General features: G+C 36.4%; 1 protein-coding gene and 2 long non-coding RNA genes across 6 annotated transcripts in view; 1 reads left to right on the plus strand and 2 right to left on the minus strand.

The window, feature by feature from the left end:
* LOC127846503 (uncharacterized) overlaps positions 1–22,228 on the plus strand; it is a 49,138-nt gene extending 26,910 nt beyond the window's left edge. Inside the window, exon 3 of one of the 2 annotated variants that reach the window (XR_008033532.1) lies at positions 22,109–22,228. This is a non-coding gene — a long non-coding RNA (uncharacterized LOC127846503). The remainder of the gene's footprint in view (positions 1–22,108) is intronic. The other variant, XR_008033531.1, reaches the window with a different exon arrangement.
* Positions 1–24,186, minus strand: part of LOC127846487 (leucine-rich repeat and coiled-coil domain-containing protein 1-like) — a 283,849-nt gene that overhangs the window by 159,809 nt on the left and 99,854 nt on the right. The gene's annotated exons all lie outside the window — the stretch shown is intronic.
* Positions 1,196–23,800, minus strand: LOC127846499 (uncharacterized). Of its 3 annotated transcripts, XR_008033526.1 has the most exons (4): positions 23,250–23,800; positions 22,083–22,237; positions 21,372–21,937; positions 21,180–21,253 (listed from the first exon to the last, which is right to left on the minus strand). It is a non-coding gene; the product is annotated as an uncharacterized LOC127846499 (long non-coding RNA). The 3 variants fall into 3 exon arrangements; XR_008033525.1 differs by lacking the exons at positions 21,180–21,253; positions 21,372–21,937 and adding an exon at positions 1,196–1,573 and having other exon boundaries at positions 21,938–22,237; XR_008033524.1 differs by having other exon boundaries at positions 21,372–22,237.

Genomic DNA, 24,186 nt, shown 5'->3' on the forward strand with positions numbered 1-24,186 from the left:
TTAATGACTGTATTTTAGAACTTTTCTTTTTACGTTAATCTAGTTGACTGCCCCATTAACGCATGTGTGCAATGTGTAAATAATTAAAATCCTAGTGCAAGCCAAACATTCTACAAGTATTCCATGTGCACTCCAAATATATCGGGTTATTCTTTTGGCCTGAGAAGATGTTTTGCTAACGTGAACAACTTTGCAAGAAGAATTGAAAACAGATTAATATCAAACAGCATTTAAGATGTAATCTAAAAGATTTTAACAGCCATACATGCCATAATTTTTCAGACCTATTCCGGGACATTGAGTTAAATTGTCCGGGACTTTGCCGATTTTCCGGGACATGCATAAAATGTAGCGATAATTATAGACATATGCATTTTTGGTACGGTTTTTTTGTTTAGCATCATTAATTGCAAAAGTTCGAAAGTCTATCCGAAATACACTTGATCTATTAACGTCAAATTAAACATTACTACTTCCGTTACTAGATACAAGCCACGTGTTTTCAGTGTAAGCGTTCTAAACATAGATGGTGACGTCACTGCGTTATTGTTATTAAGACCGGTGTGTAACGCGTAGTTGTTGATACGCCTTTATTCATTTATAACATTTATATAACAAGAGTTCCGCGGTCGGAGATGACCGCATTGAAGCCGGATTTTTGATTTAAATGACAGGAAAGTACCATATAACATGGAATAAGAACTTTAACATTTTTACCTACCAAAGTTATAAGAACTTTAACATTTTTACATTCAAGGTCACAGTGACCTTGACCTTAGAATGAATGACCTTGAAATGACCAGTGGTCATCTAAGTGTGCTTGCAAACCTTCATGTCAAGTTTGAAGACTCTATGTCCAAGCATACCAAAGTTATAACAATTTTAACATTTTAACATTTAAGGTCACAGTGACCTTGACCTTCAAATGAATGACATTGAAATGACCATTGGTCATCTTCTAGTACTGGCCAATCTTTATTTCAAGTTTGAAGACTCTAGGTACAAGCATACCAAAGTTATAACATGAAATAAGAACTTTAACATTTTTACATTCAAGGTCACAGTGACCTTGACCTTCAAATGAATGACCTTGAAATGTCCAGTGGTTACTTACTAGTTCTGGCCAACCTTCATGTCAAGTTTCAAGACTCTAGGTCCAAGCATACCAAAGTTATAACAACTTTAACATTTTTACATTCAAGGTCACAGTGACCTTGACCTTCAAATGAATGACCTTGAAATGTCCAGTGGTTACTTACTAGTTCTGGCCAACCTTCATGTCAAGTTTCAAGACTCTAGGTCCAAGCATACCAAAGTTATAACAACTTTAACATTTTTATATTGAAGGTCACAGTGACCTTCACCTTCAAATGAATGACCTTGAAATGACCAGTTGTCATCTGTTAATCCTGGCCAACCTTCATGTCAAGTTTGAAGACTCTAGGTCCAAGCATACCAAAGTTATACCATGAAATAAGAACTTTAACATTTTTACATTCAAGGTCACAGTGACCTTGACCTTCAAATGAATGACCTTGAAATGACCAGTGGTTACTAACTAGTTATGGCCAACCTTCATGTCAAGTTTAAAGACTCTAGGTCCAAGCATACCAAAGTTATAACAACTTTAACATTTTTTATATTGAAGGTCACAGTGACCTTGACCTTCAAATGAATGACCTTGAAATGACCAGTGGTCATCTGTTAATCCTGGCCAACCTTCATGTCAAGTTTGAAGACTCTAGGTCCAAGCATACCAAAGTTATACCATGAAATAAGAACTTTAACATTTTCGAGCACGCCGCCACCCCCGCCCGCCCGCCCGCCCCCCCGCCCGCCCGACAACATCAATCTATAAGCCGAGATTTTTTCGAAAAAAATCCGGCTAATAAAAAATACAACAATACAATACCGTTAGATCATCAACTTAAATCAATTCACAATACATACAACCAATCACAATAACATTTTTATATGCTTACTTTTTTACTCAGCGATGTTGGACTTCAGATGTGTGAACAACTATCCTTTGCCCTTACGCAGTGGGAAATAATGACGTAGTAGATTAAAGTCAATTAACAACCACATTAAACAATGCCGCCTTTTCGGTTTGACCGCGAACGTGAGACAATCGATTTGATAACAGGACCCCTGTTAATTGATCGATTTTGACACATAGCGTAATCTGCCTATTCGGGTAGGCATTGTCATGGAGACGCTGCAGATATACATATTCGAGGTGCAGTTAAGCCTAAGATAAGGTACATGTATATATGGATTTTGTAAATTCCGGGACATTTGACAGATTTCCGGGACAGCGGGACAAGTTCTTCATTTCCGGGACTGTCCCGGACAATCCGGGACGTATGGCATGTATGTAACAGCTATTAAGCTGTTAATCTAAAAACGTTTCAACTACATTAAAAAGGAGCATTTAGACAGAAAATTGTTTAATATTTGTATCTGTATTTTTCTATTCATACTTTGAGTGATTTGTAATCATTATGTGTCAATGGACAGGAAGATCAGAGAACTGAGTATACCATATGAGCGCTACATATCAACAACCTTTTTACATTTCAAATACCGTATAGGTCCTTTTTAACGCTCATTCCCTAATAGACGCGCAGGCCGTCTTATCTGGGAGTCATCAGAATTTATCGGAACCAAAAGATCAGATTTATGTAGCGCGTAATCCATTAAAGAGTGGTACATAACATCTGAAAACATCGTTTTTGCAGCCTCAGGCGAAGAGGGACCTCATTAACTTTGAAATAAACACTCACGCACACGCATGTACGCACACACACACGTAAATTAAAGTAAATGGTCAATAAGTTTCCTTGACAATAAGAACCTCGCCCCCAAACAGACATGGCATTTATGTAGCCGCAAGACCGCGGCTAGGAAGCTGTTGGAATCCATGACACCGGATTATCGACTAATGGATTTACAATTGCAAATCTGCATGACAACATTTTTATGAATTAATCATCGAGTTATTGTAGACGCTATAGTAATTTAGCATTACAAAACAGAAATAATTGCAATTTAAATTTTCACTGAAATACCAATGTAAAGTCCGAAACGCGTATCTGAATTTCATTTTACGCGACAATTTAAAATTAATTTTATTAAAAGTGCACCCGACATGTCTTCTCCTTGAAAAGTGTGGGTGTATAGATATAAAAAAAATTACAGTGCAGAAAACCACACGAACTGTAGAAACTTCTTTCATTTAAAAAATTATACCATAGTGCGTAGTATCAAAACTTGGTGATCGTGATCGCGTACGATAATTATGCATTCGATTTCTTAAAACAAAACGGAACAAGTACGCTGTTTCTGTAAAGCAAGTACCATTTACATTGTTCATTATTGATTATATATTTTGTTGATGTATATTCCTAGAGGACAGCTTGTAACTCGGGTGCAGTGAAAGGACGTTGTGATGGGTGGCACGTGCGCTTTACACCGATGACGCCAACTGTAGGTTATTGAGCGTTCGGGTGTTATGTTTGTCACACTACTAATCAACTAGACGCAGTGAAGGGGCAAAATACCAATTCAAACTGGATTTAATGGTGAGCGTCTCTTAATGGGGAAATATTTAAGTCGATGAAAAATAAAATGGGATCCACGGCCGATTTGCGTTAAATTTGACATCGCGATGTAGCGGGTCTGCAGCAGACTACGTCATATGATTGGATTAAACAATATTGTAATGAAAATGTTACACTGTTCAAATATGAGGAATTGGTAATAGTGGTTCGAATTTAACGCGCAGGGGTCTTGAAAAAAGCATGGGCAGTGCGCGTCAATAAGGACATTTACGGTATTTCTTCTTTGTTAGATACTGTTGAATGTCACTCAAGAGCTAGGACAGCCGGAATGTGTATGAAACATTCTATGCAAAACTATGAACACAATACATGGAAAAAAGGATGCTTGTCATGCAAAAATAGATCAAATGCCATATGGGCTCTAGGAGTCTGTTTATATGAACGAGGGGCCAGAGTTGCTCAAGACCGCTTCCCACAGTCTGATAAGGTGCTCCCTTGTTTGCTACAAAGCCAACCAAGGATTTGTGGTCTCGTAAGAGGGCATGGTAGCTCCTGACCAGACTGGGCAACTGCACATGCTAGTCTGCCCACTTTACTGGACATACATTGCAAAAGACCCATGTTTGTATATTGTATAAGAACAGCTCTATAATGCTCCCAAATAGGCCACACATAAAACATGTTGTGCTTCCAGTCTGGTTCTGCTTCATTCTTGTTCATTGATCAAGGTTATTCCTAATTTGGAAAACATATTTTTAATCAGATTAAAGTAAGATGGTAAATAAAAGTTCTAGGGTAATGAAATGAATTTTCATATTTTCCATTTAGAAAAAATTTGCTTGATAACATCAAAAGCAAAAGTTAATTTCCTGGAAAGAACCAGTATTTGGTGTCTTTGAGGAAAATAAATAAAAGCTGCGCCATGAGCGCATGATACGCCCGTCGTTCGCCAATGAAGTAGTAAGGTAATAAATAACCCTTTGAATCATTTTTTTACTTCAGTTTATTTGTATTTGAATACATGGTTTATTTTATAAGTACATGAGCATGGAAATCACGAAATTTTGACGAACAAAGTCCCATAACTCTGGAACGACAATTCAGAATTCCGTCAAAAACGAAAGGGGATCAGGGTTTATCAATATTAAGATTGTGTTGAAATTTGAAAAAAATCCATCGAAGGATATTTGAGCTACAGTAGGACATTCAATGAAATCACGAAATTTTGACGAACAAAGTCCCATAACTCTGGAACGACAATTCAGAATTCCGTCAAAAACGAAAGGGGATCAGGGTTTATCAATATTAAGATTGTGTTAAAATTTGAAGAAAATCTGTCAAAGGATATTTGACGTAGCGTACGACATTAACAGACGGACGGACGGACGGACGGACGGACGGACAGACGGACGCGGGGTATACCATAATACGTCCCGTCATAGACGGGCGTATAAAAATCAAAACTTAAATCTTCTTCTAAGCTATGAAAGCAATATACTACTGATGAGCATTATGATGGCTGTCATGCAGCATGTCATGCTAAGCATATTTTATTTATTTTTTATCAGATTATCCACAATATTACATATCTATTTTAAATCTTCAGAACTATTCCTCCATCTTACATTGTAAAAGTTACTGTAATAAACCATCAATCGCTTCTGAGAGGGAAAGGGTTAAATACCTACATGGGTACAAGTGCAAATTGATAAATTCCTCCCACTTTGTCAGGTGTTAAAGGAAATCAACAGGGTTAATCCTATCAATTCTTTTACTTTTCTTGTTAACTCAAGTCCTATATATTGCCTTTGAACCAAGTCACTTATATTAATAGCCATGAAGCTTACATAATTCATTGGCTGCAGCCCATGTACGTATTTTACCCTTTCGCACTTAGAAGCAAAGTAAAAATGGCCATGTGCAAACAGTAACTGGCAGTCGGTTCAGGTTTAATGCTTTTTGCTGCTTATCAGTAACTAAGGGTGGTAAATAAAGCCTTAAAAAAAAAAGAATTTAGTTAGAATTAAGGTCTTAAATTAAATTTAACTATTTAAGGGACAACAAATGTGCCAAAATATGTATCTAAGTGGTTAAAAGGGTTAAGTTTTACAATTTTGTATGATCGTACTGCCAAACATAGTTTCGCTCAAATTTACCAAGCTCTTCAACCCTTTGCATGCTGGGAAATTTGTCGTCTGCTAAAATGTTGTCTGCTGAATTTCTAAAATTAGCATTTTCTTCGATTTTTTTCCAAAGAATACTATCAGAATAGCAAACAGTTTGGATCCTGATGAGATGCCACGTTTTGTGGCGTCTCATCTGGATCCAAACTGTTTGCAAAGGCCTTCAAAATTCGGTTAAAGCACTGAAAGAGTTAAGAATATGTGGATGGACATGATGGCGAACTATTCTGGCAGCAAACAATTTTGGCATAATTAAAACCATTTTGAATTTTTATTCCAATATGAAAACAAACTCATTTTTAAAGAAAACAGTTGAATGAACTTTCTGAATAAACCATTGACAAAGTTGAATGACCTTTCAGAATAAACAATTGACAATGTCTTTGACAACGTCTTAAACAGAATCAGACTGACACTGGTTTTATTAAACCATTTGTATACTGTATGTGGAAGAAATTATATATATATAATGATCCAAGTTAGGAAAATAATCCCCAAAGCGAGAGGTAAAGTCAAACCATTCCTAAAACTCCTTTCATTCCTCTTCCTCCACTGGATACAGATAGTGGTCTTATTATGTATTGTTTCTTTAAAAAAAAAAGGTCCTACCCTGTTTACTGACTGATCATTCCTGAAAAGCCAAGGATTTAACACAATCTTAGCTTCAATATGTGAAACATTTTATATATTGTACAATTTAGAACAAAACAATATCCATTTAACTAATGTACTATTAACATTAAGGCATCATTCTAAAACGTATCAAACAATTGCATTTGGTGTCTTTGGTGTCATATATGGGGCATGTAATCTTCCTTACTAATTGAATTCCTTGGTTCATTTCTATTTCTGTAATTTAATGACTTCTTCCTACTTTCAAAGAAGTTGTTCCGAATCTTGTTTAAAATAATTTAATTATGCAAATCAAAGGATTGTCTTTGACAGTCATTATTTCCCACAAATCTTATTATCATACATTCATATGGTTTGTCTGTTTTTGGAAAAAATGTCTTAATAAATCAGACTCTTTATCATATTACATGTACCATAGTGAACCCTGCGTCAGCAAAATTGAAGACATTTACATTAATTTAACAGACTGTTTTTTTAATTTAACCCTTTCCCACTAAGAATTTAAAACTGCTTTGTGCAAACAGTATAAAACCAGAACAGCCAGCAAGTTAACTCACAGTCTGTTCAGGTTTTATGCTGTTTGCTGCTCACCAGTCTCTAAGGCTTGGAAATGACGCCTTTAAAACTTGAATCTAGTCACAAGGTCTTTAATTTTAAATTTTAACAAGATCTATACATAATACACTTTGTTATATCAGCTTGAAAGTCAAAACCCTAAGGATGTTAGTACAAGTGTCCTGACATGAGAGGAATTGTCCCAAAATTAGCAAATCAAAGGCGCAGTTGTTTGCTAATGTGTAAACAGAGGACAAATTAGTACCGCACTTTACTGTAAACCCAACTTCGGTCTAAAATCAAGAGCAACTTCAGTGCATCGAAATAGTACATGTATATACTCAAACAAAACACTCTTCTGTTTTGCCTCGAACATCCACAATTTTGATAGTTTTATATATCATATTTAAATAATTAAATGTTTCCTTTAAGTTGAGCATTCAAGTATAAAGGATACGTACAATAATTTATATTACTTTTTCAATTAACCATGATGTGACAACACCCATCAATTTCAGGAGAAAAACTGATACCTTACAGACGAAGTTGCTTCTACCCAATATAACACGATGGCATTACTTGCAACTAACTTAAGACGTTTAGAGATATTATGATAATTGCACACTGCAGTTGAGAGCATTGCATTATATATATATAGTGCATGGGTCTATGATCTAGCAATCAATCATGATTTTTCATTCTAGAAATATTAAGTTAGTTTGATAGCTTGATTACGAGTGTAAACACTTTTACTTGATTTAAATCTTTTGGCAAACTTCCCTTTTTCAAGGCAGAGAAGTGGGTAACAGTGTCCAAAACTGTGGTTACAATGGGCTAACATTGGACTATTTAGAAATACAAGTTGGTTTCTAAGTCTAGCCTTGATTGATATATTACTTCATACTTTCAGAGTGTTTCTATGGTGTACCATTCAGTATTTATATTCCTTTGAAATCCAACAAAGTCATAACTGAAATACTTATGTGGCTGGTAATACCGTTTTAAAACAGGCCCCACATGGTGGGAAATGGTCAGACTTGACTTTGACTGGCGTAGCTCTCTAACCCAGGTTTTCTTCTTAAATAACCTTTATGAACAGCTTATGAAATGCTGGGGAAATTTCCCACCAGTAGATCAGGAAATATAAATCTGAATATTTCATTGGCTAATTTGAGAAAAATCCTCCAGAACATTGGCCACATCAATGTGCCCTTTTTGAGATGAGTACTGTACAGCTAGTAATATGTACTGTTCAGTGTATGGAAATTAGGACTATTTTCTACAATGCAAATGGTACACAAAAACTTTGGCCCACTCACAATTAAACATTAGATTCCATCTTTAAGAATTTCAGCATCAGTACTCGTTCATTTAATTGTTCAGAATGGACAATTGATAAACACCTTATGTTGATAACACAACAGTATTGCTTTCGAGATATTAAAACAAGTTATGTGTTTGTGAAACACTATGTCACCATACAGGGGTTTTTTTTACTAAGAAAGTGACGCCGATATTCGGCGTCTTCCCCTACCAGAATTTTTCCCCTAAAAATACCATTTCCCCTCCAAAAATATAATTTTTCACCAAAATATAATATTTTACCCTCAAATAAAAAATGTTTTTTTTCTTTTGAGAAGTCGACACTTATCCAATTTGTACCATGTACAACGATTTCGCTCTCTCTCTCTCTCCCGTCAAACACTCAAATCTGGGAATCCCAGTGATTCTATATATAGCTCTTAAATTACGTCATTGAAACCGGGCAACTAATCGTATTATTCATGTGACTATTTTACTGGATTACGGTCTTGCGCGAGAAGGGTGTTTCGTCAATTAATTACCGGAAACCAGTCGAATTTTCATCCGGGTTATGTGAAAGCCAAGATATAAGCGTTAAAACAGAAAAAAGTCTCACAATTGGCGTTCATACACGAACAAAATAAAACGTTCGGACTCGGAAAATATTAATTGCGTTGACACATTTTTTAAGAATGAATCATCAAAAACCGTTCAAACCCAGCAGGATTCGGAGGTACATGTAATCAACATTGATTAATACTGTCTGATTATTGTGAAAGTGAAAGTAGTCAATCGGCAGCTGCCGCACCTTTCCCTTCCAATACTGTAGCAGATTTAGATCGTCAACCCATTCATCATGAAATTGAAATCATAATATTGACACCGTTCCCCGACCCCAGTTGAAAACATTTCCCATTATTAGATCTACACCTGCAACTTTATTTAGGACTTTGACTTTAATATCATACTTGTTCATGTGTTTAAGAACAAAAAGGTCAGAGACATGCCTCTTTTTCAAAAAAAAAACCTGAAGTCTGTAGGTGAGTTATAGACATTGAAATGAACAGTTTTTATTTTTTCCCCAAATATTTCTCTTTCGCGCTTGATTTTCCCCTTTTACCCAGCGTCCAGCGTCTTCCCCTTTTTCTAAAAAAAACCCCTGCCATATATTTGACATTTGACCTTGAAGGATGACCTTGACCTTTCACCACTCAAAATGTGCAGCTCCATGAGAAACACATGCATGCAAAAGATGAAGTTACTATCTTCAATATTGCAAAAGTTATGGCAAATGTTAAACTTTGCACAAACAAACAAGCAAACAAACCAACAAACCAACAGACAGGGCAAACAAAATATGTCCCCCACTACACTGTAACTCCAATATAGTGCGGTCCGTTGTAACGCTGTGTCCAATATAACGCGGGGGGTGCTTGGATCCCGTTTTTTCTCCAACCTTCCATTTCTGATTCAAATCCATGTTATGCAACTTCATGTATTTTCAGAAAATTCAAAGAAGCCGGATATCACAGCTTGATTGCTTTATCCGTCCGTGTAACTGATTTTAAACGATTATAGGTTAAACGACACTCGACAGCTAATTGGTGTTAATCTTTTGTGTAATGTCAATAAAGGTGTGAAAACTTGCCAGTCAGTACTTATTACATGTATTCCCTATACGCGGTTCGTTGCGCTAGTTTCGATAAGGAGCGTGCAAGCGGGATAATTATAAAATTAAAGTTATTCAAAACGATAAAAACATTCTTACATTGATATGATTGCAGTTTGACTCTATAAAAAGGAGCGGCTGTAAAATATACTGCGCACAGTATAAAACAAGTTTTTCTGTCATTTCATTATCATTCTAATATTTAGTCATTTGATTCATTTCGTGTACGAGAAATTAATTAAATAATCCAGACGATTTATTTACATGCTAACGCACTGTAATTGTTAACAGAGATTTACTTTTGCCCAGTATCAGAAAGTCCCCGAAAATCATGTTTTTTGCATGACGTCGTATGACACAATTTGTACATGTATCGTATTGCATTCAATCTAAATTTAGATTCGCTTTTTCCAATGAAAGCTCTGCCCCATAATGCACTGTTCTCTTTACACTTCTGAAAAATGGCGCATGCATATTGTGGTGTTTACAAAATTCGTAAACATATTTACCGTCATAAATGTTGAAGATTATTATTTTTGTAAGTGATGTTGTAATTTTATTGGATTATCGGATTAACGTGCACGTAATAAAAGCGGTATGTGTAATGTTATTGATACGATGCGGTTTATATGCATGCATTTTCGGATGACAACACAGCTTACACTTTACAGGACCTATATTATAGGCTATACATGTACTATTGATGTTGTTATAGCCCTTGCAATAAATGAGCTCAAAACTTATAACGCGGATCCGTTTATAACGCTGTTGCGTGGCTTGGACCCCGTCATCCGCGTTATATTGGAGTTACAGTGTATAGTGGTGGGGGACATTACAACACGAATAACAGAGAAAAAATTAATGAAAACCTGTCGGTTTTTGCTAATTATTTGATAGTGTGAAAATTACCTGAACAATTTTATGATAAGTGGAAAATAATTAACTTACCACACATATGTGTGATGTTCATGTCCAATTGCACGAGTTCATGACAAATACTGTCTTCATTTAATAAATAGACACACATATGATTTACATTAATAATATGATTAAATATAAAAGTAAAAACATCACAAAATGTATAATAAAAAATCATATTGAAAGTGTATGCAATATAAAAATAAGTAAATATTAATAAAATTGTCTATTTTGACCAAATGTATGTTAACTCTTTCAGTGCTGGAACCAAATTTTGAAGGCCTTTGCAAACAGTTTTGATCCAGATGAGACGCCACAGAACGTGGCATCTCATAAGGATTCAAACTGTTTGCTATTCTGATAGTATTCTTAGAAAAAAATTGAAGAAAATGCTAATTTTAGAAATTCAGCAGACATCATTTTAGCAGACAAAAAAAATCCCAGCATGCAAAGGGTCAAGGCTGAATTATATATCTTCTAAAAGAGATTTCTTGTTTGGAATATTTATTGCCTTCCAGTATACTGCTACAGATAACTGTAAACAATGTCTGAGCTAAAACATCATTCGAACAGTATTTTTTTCAGTAATATTAGCACCATACTATTATACATTATTGTGTTTCTGAGATAATAATACTTGTCTGTTTTTGCTACCATATCATTTCTTATTATTCTGTCAAAAAAATAGAGCTGTGCTTTGGTAAAATGATGACTTGACACGTTTGCGTTTCTCAGCAAATACATTGATCACCTGGGTGCAGCAAATACCTACCTAAGAAGTAAGTGATAATGTTACATCTGGGACATTAACATTATGCTTTATGTTATTTTTCTTTTAAAGATAGTCTCTACTTAACAACAAGAAACCGTCGGAGACGGGTGATGCTCCCCAAAGGTTGTTTTTTTCACAATATTGCACTATATATTCAGATAAAAGGAAACGTCTGGAGGGGCAAAACTATGGACAAAATAATACGATGGATGGTTTAGCAACTTAAACATTTCAAAGGGCCATAACTATCGAAATAAATCATCTAACCAGAACCCACAAATAACATGTGCATCTCCTCAAATTAGTTAAGCTTCCCATAAAGCTTCATTGAATTCCAGTCAGTAGTTGGTGGGACAAGAATTGCACTATATGTACAGTTAATGGAAAATTTCAAAGGGCCATAACTCTGTGAAAAATTATCCGACCAGAACCGGCTGATAATATGCACATCTCCTCTTGGTAGTGAAGCTTCCCATAAAGTTTAATTGAATTCCGGTCATTAATTGCTGAGAAATAGCCCGGACAAAAATTGTGCACCGACGGACACACGCACGGACAGACGAAGCGGCGACTGTATACTCCCCCCCAAATTTTTTTGGGGGGGGGGGGCATAAAAAGCAGAAAGTGATGTCCCTTATTATAATTAAGCCTGTGCTGATTGCACAAGCATATTTGGGACATCACTTTAAGCACATGCCCAATTTTCACAGAGCTCCGCTTCCCAGGCGAAACGATGACCCATGGTCATCATGGTTTTTATGGTTGACCATGGTATTTGATTGTCAGCCATCAAAAAACGTGGTGGAACATGATTAGGAACATGGATGGCCATGGTCACAAAAAATATGGACCATGGTTGGCAATGGTAACCATGGTTAACCATGGTCGTAAATGGTGACAAAAGACAGACCATGGATGGACATGATCACAAAAAACATGGACCATGGTCGGCAATGGTGACAAAAGACAGACCATAGTTGGCCATGGTAAATTAAAACGTGGACCATGATTGGCAAATTTACTTTTATTTTCATTATAGTGTTACCATGATGTTTAATGTTCATTTACATAAAATATGCAATAATGTTAATTGTTGTACATGTTTGTGTTCTTGATATCATCTTAAACTGTTCATGAAATAAGATGGCCGTAAAACTTTCTTAAACTGTTCTTTTAATTCTTCCAAGAACAATTAATATTATTGCATATTTTATGTAAACAACATTCAAATACCATGGTCACCCATCAAAAACCATGGTCTACCATGGTCATCACTTCGCCTGGGTATAATGCATTGCTATTTTTACAAAGGAAGAATATTGTGTGCACAGGAAGTTGAAACAGAAGCAAGATGAATGAAGGCACATGGTATATGTTATATTTGGAAATGTAAGTCTTTAATAAACAAGGGCTGTTTGTAAAATATGCATGCCCCTCATATGGGCTGTCAGTTGTAGTGGCAGCCATTGTGTGAATAAGTTTTTTGTCACTGTGACCTTGACCTTTGACCTAATGTAAGTTATCATCCGAAAACCATTGTACTATTTCGAGTCACTGTGACCTTGACCTTTGACCTAGTGACCTGAAAATCAATAGGGGTCATCTGCCAGTCATGATCAAGGGGGGAGTGAGAGGGGGGTATAATGTGGGGTGTGGTAATTTATAGCATGTCTAAAAAAAAAAAAAATTTGTTCGGGGTGGGGGGTGGGGGGTGGGGGGGGTGGGGGGTGGGGGGGGGGGTGAGAAGGGGGTATAATGTGGGGTGTGGTAATTTATTAGATGTTTAAAAAAAATGGGGGGGGTGGGGGGGGGTAGGGGGAGTGAGAGGGGGGTAAAATGTGGTGTGTGGTAATTTATTAGATATTTAAAAAAAAATTGGGGGGGGGGGGGGGGTGGGGGTGGAGGGGTGGGGGGGTGAGAGGGGGGTATAATGTGGGGTGTGGTTATTATAATATGTTTTAAAAAAAATGGGGGATGGGGGGTAGGGGGGTGGGGAAGTGAGAGGGGGTAATAATGTGGGGTGGGGTAATTTATTTATGTTTAAAAAATTGGGGGGTGGTGGGTGGGGGGGTAGGGGGGGTCAGGGGGTCAGAGGGGGGTATAATGTGGGGTGTGTGATAATTTATAAGATGTTTAAAAAAAATGGGGGGGGGGGCAGGTGGGGGGGGGTAGGGGGGGTGGGGGTGGGTAGGGGGGGTGGGGGGTAGGGGGGGTGGGGGGGTAGGGGGGGTGGGGGGTAGGGGGGGTGGGGGGTAGGGGGGGTGGGGGTAGGGGGGTGGGGGTAGGGGGTGGGGGTGAGAGGGGGTAATAATGTGGGGTGTGGTATTCATTGGATGTTTAAAAAAAATGGGGGGGTGGGGGGTAGGGGGGGGTGGGGGGGTGGGGGGGGTAGGGGGGGTGGGGGTGAGAGGGGGGTATAATGTGGGGTGTGGTAATTTATAAGATGTTAAAAAAAAATTGGGGGCTGGGGATGGGGGGGGGGCTGGGGGGTAGGGGTGGGAAGGGGGGGTTGAGGGGAGTGAGAGGGGGGGGTTATAATGTGGGGTGTGGTAATTATTAGATGTTTAAAAAAAAATTGGGGGGGGTAGGGAGGGGGGGGGAAGGGAGTGAGAGGGGGGGTATAATGTGGGGTTGGGGTTATTTATTAGATGTTTAAAAAAAAAATGGGGGGTGGGGGGTAGGGGGGGGTAGGGGGTGGAGGGTGAGAGGGGGGTTTAATGTGGGGTGTGGTTATTTATTAGATGTTTAAAAAAAAAGGGGGGGGGGGTGATATCCTCTTTTCATTAAACATGAAATTTTAACTTAATGCATTTGTTTCCCCTGTATATAAGAAAGATATAATAGTGTATTACCTCCCCTGTCCTGCATATATTTATATTAATCAACAAAATTAAACATTAACGCAGTATTTAATATACAAAATATACAAAAAAATCATATTCTGATAATATTTTTACTGATCCACTTTATTTTACTCAAGGGATATTGTTTCATTGGGCTGATAATTATAGATTTAGGATTACAGACCAGTTGCTTCAGTTATATTGTTCAGAGTTCGCCCAGTTGGCCGTGTATGCATTCTTGAGTTATCATCCAAAAACCATTTTACTATTTCGGGTCACCGTGACCTTGACCTTTGACCTAGTGACCTCAAAATCAATAGGGGTCATCTGCGAGTCATGATCAATGTACCTATGAAGTTTCATGATCCTAGGCCCAAGCGTTCTTGAGTTATCATCTGACAACCACCTGGTGGACGGACCGACAGACAGACCGACAGACAGACCGACATGAGCAAAGCAATATACCCCCTCTTCTTCGAAGGGGGGCATAAACTGATCAGCCATTGGTTCCATTTCAATTTCTTTGGCACTGTGTTCACTTATGTTTCCAAATTTTGCTACATTGTATCACTCTTTCCTCTGCTTTATGAATGTGTTTGTCATCAACAGAATCAGAAACACAACCAATAATTTTATCCTCATTAACTGTTCACCAACATGCAGATGAAGTGTCTGCAATTCTAATGATTTTATTACAATGTTGAATTTTATCTTTAAGTTCTTTCAGTAATTCAATGGCCCTGGACACATCCCTTTAGGACTATGAGCCTTTCCACACAAGTGTTCAATGCCAAAAAGTTAATTATTAAAGTAAAACTTCCTTTTATTTCTAGTTTTGGTAAAAAAAAAGAACTATCAAGCCTGACCTTTTTCCTGGAATTCTCCAGGAAATTTCTGCAGAAATTCCAGCAGTTATCAACAGCCTTTTTCCGTCAAAAACATGACCACTTAAGATGGTGGTGCCGTTTTTTCAAAAGGAAGCCATACGACTATGGCAACCACGTTTTGTTAAATGGCACCACGGTCTTTGACCATGGTCATCATGACCATGGTGTTAGGCCATATTATACCATGGTCGACCATGGTATTTTACAATGGTCAACCATGGTCATAATGACCATGGCCAAAGACTGTGGTGCCATTTAACAAAACGTGGTCTGCCATGGTAAACCATGGTCATATGACCTTCATTTCGCCTGGGTTATATGCATTAATTCTAATTAGTATGTCTTAATTGTAAATAAAATAAATAAAGGTTTTAATATTACAACAAAAGCAAACTTATTTCTGAATCATCCTCTCTTGCACACTAAAAAACACCGTATTATAACATCAAAGCAGTTGTAATGGACATTATATATAAAAAGACTGGTAAAATTGTGTTATAAGAGCACCTATCTCAAATATTATTTTGATTATTAACTTGATGTTATTCTTTTCATCATTAAGATTGCGACCATGCAAATAGACACAAGCCAGGTTCTGCAACCAATAGTCTAAACTTCTTCCAATCTATTGGCATTATATGATTAATTGCCATGAATCAAAATACACTGCAACTCCAATATATCGCGGTTGAAGGGGTCCAAAGATCGCGACCGTGATATATCCGGTGCGCGATATAAATTGTAAGGTTATGTATGCATGTATATGTATGCATTAGCATCGTTATGCAATCTCAAAACACGCTATTTACCTACCTTATTCAATTATGTGTTATATCCATATGTTATTCATTGGTATAACACAAAACATTATTCCTTGTGAGTATTTTTAAATGCATATAATTAAATTTGTAATCCGAAAAACATTGCCGAGTTGTATTGTTCAAGAAAGCATGCACAAATTAGACCCATGTACAAAATGACGTCATTCATTCTCATGAAAAGCATGCAAAGCATGGGTTTTAACAGTAGTGCATTTTGACAAACTGAGGGATATTTTCCTCTCAATTAAAAGCAAGTAGTTTACACTGTATCTAACGCACACAGATTGTTGAGATAGGTCAGTATTGACTTGTGACATTTACAGTTATAATTGTGTACACCATCATGTGTGCACTGGTGCGTTTCGGCAGTTCAAAGCAAATTCAATACAGAATGGTAACACCCGAAATGACCTGTGATGTTTGACAAGAGGGGCTATTGTTATCGCAGTACACAGGTGTTAAAGTGATGTACAATGTAAGCAAACAATCTGGTCAAAACTGGATTATGAATGTTGGATTAAAGTTGGTGAAAAAAAGGAAAAATACTAGCTTGAAACGGATTTTAATTCATCAAATTCTCAGATTAAAACATTTTATTTGGGGATTATGCTCTAGTGTTTTTCCCAGGAGGGCAAAGGGGCATGGCGCATTACTTTCAAAAAGGGCATTTTAGCGCGCAGTTTAGGCAAAAAAGGGCAAAAACGTTCCCCGAATACCTGAATTACGTGGAAACATGTAATCGCATCAGAAGCAGTTGTGGAAAAATAACATTTAAACAAGCACATTTAATGGTAATAGATGTATTTAACTTACTATGATTTATATTAATATATTTACCTTGCAATGTACATTTAAGTTCCATGCTGTTTCAGTAAACTGTACAGCACGACAAACATAATAAAGCAATATATGCATATGAATCTGATTATACACAGATCCACTAACATATAAATGAAACCATGTTTGTCTTATCCCATTTTCTAACAATAATCTCGACATTGTTTAAATAACATTGCGAGTAAATTGATCGCTAACAATATGCAAACACTCGTTTCTGTGACATACATCCACCGAGTAGATTACAAATAAATAAATAATATTGTTGCTATCTTAAACATTTTTATGCATCGTTGATTATCACAGACATTTTATTAATTCCTTCTTAATGTATAATCTCCATCGTTAATTCGATCGTTTGCGACGTTATTTGCCATTTTTGCCGAGTCACAATTTAATTCTGTATAGTCCGCCATGTTGATAAAATGTCAAATGATGTAAGCGACAGGTGCGCATAGCAACGTTAAATCGTATACGCGATTCGCATTTTGTTAAATTAGTATACGTCTCAGTAATTATTTCAAGAATTAGATCTAATTATCTTAAAGACGAAAACGATAAAGAATAAATTTGATAGTGATTTTAAATGTAATAATGCGTTAAAATATATGTTTTGATATAACTGAATAATGCATGCAATGCACAATTGCCACGAGAATAACATCGAGTTTTTCATCAAAAGTCTCCGAAGTAATGATTTTATCGTAAAGAAGTACACATTGCCGAGCGAAAAGTGCGCTTGGTATAACATAGCCTCTGGCATTATCGATTGATACTGACACGGGGTTATTCACGCATGACTAATTCACAGCTTTGGAGCAGTCAGTAAGACCTACCTATAAATCGAGCACTGTTATAGATTAAATCTGCTCAATTAATATAGTCGATTAGACGTGACGTCTCTCGAGTAAATCAAGCACAGGAGCGTCACAGACAATCAAGGAAGCTGATTTTGCGGACCAAGTTAGATCGTAAGGCAATAAAGATGTTATCGATAATGGCGCGTGGCGAAATTTGCCTTTGAAAAAAAAGGCGCGTGGCGAAATTTGATTTTGAAAAGGGCAGCATGGCGATCCGGGAGGGCGGCGTGGCTTTTCGCCACGCTAAAATGGCCTGGGAAAAACACTATGCTCGTCAGATTTTTGGGAGCCATAGCCGATTCGCGATATATTGGACAACGCGATATAACGGACCGTGATTTATTGGAGTTGCAGTGTACATATAATGATATCAAAAGTATTTAAAGATGATCATCAAATGTTAATGCAGAGCCATACATGCCATATTTTTTCAGACCAATTCCGGGACATTGAGTTAAATTGTCCGGGACTTTTGCCGATTTTCCGGGACATGTATAAAATGTAGCGATATTTATAGACATTTGCATTTTAGGTACGTTTTTTTTTTGTTTCGCATCGTTAATTGCAAAAGTTCGAAAGCCTATCCGACATACACTTAATCTATTAACGTCAAATTAAACATTACTACTTCCGTTACTAGATACAAGCCACGTGTTTTCAGTGTAAGCGTTCTAAACATAGATGGTGACGTCACTGCGTTATTGTTATTTAGACCGGTGTGTAACGCGTAGTTGTTGATACGCCTTTATTCATTTATAACATTTATATAATAAAAAATACAACAATACAGTACCGTTAGATTGTCAACTCAAATCAATTCACAATACATACAACATTTTTATATGCTTACTTTTTTACTCAACTTCTTTGTCGGTTAAACGTGCGAACATAAACTGCTTTTAATTTTTTACTCAGCGATGTTGCAGTTCAGATGTGTGAACAACTATCCTTTGCCCTTACGCAGCGGGAAATAATGACGTAGTAGATTAAAGTCAATTAACAACCACATTAAACAATGCCGCCTTTTCAGTTTGACCACGAACGTGAGACAATCGATATGATAACAGGACCCCTGTTAATTGATCGATTTTGACACGTAGCGTAGTCTGCCTATTCGGGTAGGCATTGTCATGGAGACGCTGCAGATATACACAGATTCGAGGTGCAGTTAAGCCTAACATAAGGTACATGTATATATGGATTTTGTAAATTCCGGGACATTTGACAGATTTCCGGGACAGCGGGACAAGTTCTTCATTTCCGGGACTGTCCCGGACAATCCGGGACGTATGGCATGTATGGCAGAGCTCTTGATTTTGTCTACAACGATTTTCATGAACTTTTATAAATGAACTTTCTAAAAATGTGTTAATGATCATGTTTTAAGTTCTGGAATATTTAAGAATTCATTCATTAAATCTTTGATGTGCCCAAAGTTGTGAAAGGAAGATCATAAACTTTTACAATCCAATCAGGAATTTTCATGAACAGCTGTTTAAATTATTTATAAATTTGGGTCATGAACGATTACGCATGTCAAGTTCTTCAAATGGGTATGATGAAGACACTGTATGAATGAATAAGGAACATTTTAACAAGAGTTCTAAATCTGTGAAATTCTGTTCAAATTAAATAGATTCCTGATAATTACAAAAGTAAGTAATGTCATTGACAGGAATCATGAATTTTCATTCATTTGGCATGACCTGCGGATGTGAACTATTCATGAATAAAGCATGATTCATTTATAAACTGTAAAAGTTCATCCCACAAGAAATGTGTTCTTCGGAAAGTCAAAAACAAAGTCCACAATCCTGCTTTTTTGTATAGTATAGTTCAATTGTTAACATGAGAAAGATGAATGCATATTTCAATAAATGTTAATGTAATGGACATTTTCCTTAACATAGTTATAACAAAGCAAATGACCTTAATCAAACTTAATTATCATATTTCTTTTTCTTATCAGGTTCAAAAAATACACATTAAACACCTGTTTTATTTTTGTTTTAATTAATAACCAAATAATTGTACTTTCTTTTTTGCTTTTTTTGAGCGCTTATGTTTTAACCATTAACAAATATTGCATTTTACAGAAAACAAATACAATAGGGAGCCATTTTTTTTATAAGGACTAAATCGATTGGTAAACCAATCAATTTTTTTTCAACTATTGCTCAAGAAATTAAGCATTTACAGGTGATCAACTTTTCACTCATCCGAAAATGATCAAAGCTGTAATAATATTGGTTCATTAACTATTACATCAACTGCAATCGCCTCTGATGACCACATAGGGTTTCTGGTTATTCCTTCCTTCAATTGTCATGAATGAGATTGGGCAGACATAGAAATTGTGATCTTTGCAACATGTCATGTGACCCAACAGAAGGAGGCAGCCTTAAGGAACATTTGGGATCATGACAGAAGCCACATGAAGGGATATTGTGGCAGTTTAACAGTGTTCAATGTGTTGCCAAGCTGGATGAAAGTGAATGCATGGATTTTTTCCTATAAATTCCACATCAATTGGAAAGAAGTATTTCATTGAGTAGGATTGGCGTAAATGAGAGACATTTAAAAACAAACATTTTTGACTGCCAATAGGCACTGATGTATTGGATTGTGAATGTGTGTTTTTTTGAAAGAAAATTATTATATTGCAAACAAACATTTTCTTAACATCAAATTATAATTATTTAAATGAATAGAATGACAATTAATAGTAATATAGTACTACAAATAATGTGTGCAATAAAATGCAACGTTAAGACATCATCAATTCTCTGAAAATCGCAGGGACAATTGTTGGGCGTTGATTGGCGCTTGCCTTCACCAGTGGAGTGTGAATGCTGCAGGTCTTGCAGCACTATCTAGATAAGCCGCATCTTCACATCTTCATCGTTATAATCACTAATTAGCCTAGAGACTTGCAGATACAAGATGCATGTTGATTTGTTTTGAATATGTGATTAAACTCTAAGATCATTTATCACAAATTACACAGTGTTATTTTACAAAGGTGAGTACAATTTGTTCTTCTTTAATTAGTTTAAATGGTTCAATAAAAAATGACTTATCTTACATAAAATTGTTACCAAACTATCTTATATTCTATATGTTCAGGAAAATATTCTTTATTTCTTTATTGATTTACTTTTTTATCAAAAAATATAATTTAATAAATTTGATTTACAAATTATAATGTTTCATATTTGTTTTTACTAATAATACCTAAGTATATTAATTAAACAATGTAATTTTTCTTAGTTTAAGCATATTCACTCTAAAAAGTACCAATCTTCAAGGTCTTTGTCATATCTTAAGAAAGTAAAAAATTAAACAAGAGTTCCGCGGTCGGAGATGACCGCATTGAAGCCGGATTTTTGATTTAAATGACAGGAAAGTACCTTTCGTGTTTTTGTCAATGCAATACTTAAATTACTGAAATATTGTTCAAAGGTCAAAATGAAATGTAAGTACTTTTCAAGGCATGAGCAAAGTTTGAGATTCTAGGTCCAAGCATACCAAAGTTACAACAATTTTAACATTTTAACATTTAAGTTCACAGTGACCTTGACCTTCAAATGAATGACATTGAAATGAATGACCTTGAAATGACCAGTGGTCATCTAAGTGTGCTTGCAAACCTTTACGTCAAGTTTGAGATTCTAGGTCCAAGCATACCAAAGTTATAACAATTTTAACATTTTAACATTGAAGGTCACAGTGACCTTGACCTTCAAATGAATGACATTGAAATGACCAGTGGTCATCTTCTAGTACTGGCCAATCTTTATTTCAAGTTTGAAGACTCTAGGTACAAGCATACCAAAGTTATAACATGAAATAAGAACTTAAACATTTTTACATTCAAGGTCACAGTGACCTTGACCTTCAAATGAATGACCTTGAAATGTCCAGTGGTTACTTACTAGTTCTGGCCAACCTTCATGTCAAGTTTCAAGACTCTAGGTCCAAGCATACCAAAGTTATAACAACTTTAACATTTTTACATTCAAGGTCACAGTGACCTTGACCTTCAAATGAATGACCTTGAAATGTCCAGTGGTTACTTACTAGTTCTGGCCAACCTTCATGTCAAGTTTCAAGACTCTAGGTCCAAGCATACCAAAGTTATAACAACTTTAACATTTTTATATTGAAGGTCACAGTGACCTTCACCTTCAAATGAATGACCTTGAAATGACCAGTGGTCATCTGTTAATCCTGGCCAACCTTAATGTCAAGTTTGAAGACTCTAGGTCCAAGCATACCAAAGTTATACCATGAAATAAGAACTTTAACATTTTTACATTCAAGGTCACAGTGACCTTGACCTTCAAATGAATGACCTTGAAATGACCAGTGGTTACTAACTAGTTATGGCCAACCTTCATGTCAAGTTTCAAGACTCTAGGTCCAAGCATACCAAAGTTATAAGAACTTTAACATTTTTTATATTGAAGGTCACAGTGACCTTGACCTTCAAATGAATGACCTTGAAATGACCAGTGGTCATCTGTTAATCCTGGCCAACCTTCATGTCAAGTTTGAAGACTCTAGGTCCAAGCATACCAAAGTTATACCATGAAATAAGAACTTTAACATTTTCGAGCACGCCGCCACCCCGCCCGCCCGCCCGCCCGCCCCCCCCGCCCGCCCGACAACATCAATCTATAAGCCGAGATTTTTTCGAAAAAAAGCCCAGTAATGTCATATAAATGATATGAAAGCTATTATAGACTACTAAGCTTATATATGTTAATAAAAGCATAAACAAGAGTTCCGCGGTCGGAGATGACCGCATTGAAGCCGGATTTTTGATTTAAATGACAGGAAAGTACCTTTCGTGTTTTTGTCAATGCAATACTTAAATTACTGAAATATTGTTCAAAGGTCAAAATGAAATGTAAGTACTTTTCAAGGCATGAGCAAACCTTGTGTTGTGCATACCAAAGTTATAACATGGAATAAGAACTTTAACATTTTTACCTACCAAAGTTATAAGAACTTTAACATTTTTACATTCAAGGTCACAGTGACCTTGACCTTAGAATGAATGACCTTGAAATGACCAGTGGTCATCTAAGTGTGCTTGCAAACCTTCATGTCAAGTTTGAAGACTCTATGTCCAAGCATACCAAAGTTATAACAATTTTAACATTTTAACATTTAAGGTCACAGTGACCTTGACCTTCAAATGAATGACATTGAAATGACCAGTGGTCATCTTCTAGTACTGGCCAATCTTTATTTCAAGTTTGAAGACTCTAGGTACAAGCATACCAAAGTTATAACATGAAATAAGAACTTTAACATTTTTACATTCAAGGTCACAGTGACCTTGACCTTCAAATGAATGACCTTGAAATGTCCAGTGGTTACTTACTAGTTCTGGCCAACCTTCATGTCAAGTTTCAAGACTCTAGGTCCAAGCATACCAAAGTTATAACAACTTTAACATTTTTACATTCAAGGTCACAGTGACCTTGACCTTCAAATGAATGACCTTGAAATGTCCAGTGGTTACTTACTAGTTCTGGCCAACCTTCATGTCAAGTTTCAAGACTCTAGGTCCAAGCATACCAAAGTTATAACAACTTTAACATTTTTATATTGAAGGTCACAGTGACCTTCACCTTCAAATGAATGACCTTGAAATGACCAGTGGTCATCTGTTAATCCTGGCCAACCTTCATGTCAAGTTTGAAGACTCTAGGTCCAAGCATACCAAAGTTATACCATGAAATAAGAACTTTAACATTTTTACATTCAAGGTCACAGTGACCTTGACCTTCAAATGAATGACCTTGAAATGACCAGTGGTTACTAACTAGTTATGGCCAACCTTCATGTCAAGTTTCAAGACTCTAGGTCCAAGCATACCAAAGTTATAAGAACTTTAACATTTTTTATATTGAAGGTCACAGTGACCTTGACCTTCAAATGAATGACCTTGAAATGACCAGTGGTCATCTGTTAATCCTGGCCAACCTTCATGTCAAGTTTGAAGACTCTAGGTCCAAGCATACCAAAGTTATACCATGAAATAAGAACTTTAACATTTTCGAGCACGCCGCCACCCCGCCCGCCCGCCCGCCCCCCCCGCCCGCCCGACAACATCAATCTATAAGCCGAGATTTTTTCGAAAAAAATCCGGCTAAAAACAAATTCACTTTGATAACACTATTGTATTTCACCCATTGAACATTATTGCAATAAATTCTTACAACTACTTACGAAAAAACACAATACGCATTTTTGGTTACAACAATAATGATATGTGTTATTTTTTTGTAATGAAATAAATCAGCCTCAAAATTGTCATTTAAGTTCTCAC

This window comes from Dreissena polymorpha, chromosome 9, assembly GCF_020536995.1.
Source record: "Dreissena polymorpha isolate Duluth1 chromosome 9, UMN_Dpol_1.0, whole genome shotgun sequence".
Taxonomy (NCBI): Eukaryota; Metazoa; Mollusca; class Bivalvia; order Myida; family Dreissenidae; genus Dreissena; species Dreissena polymorpha.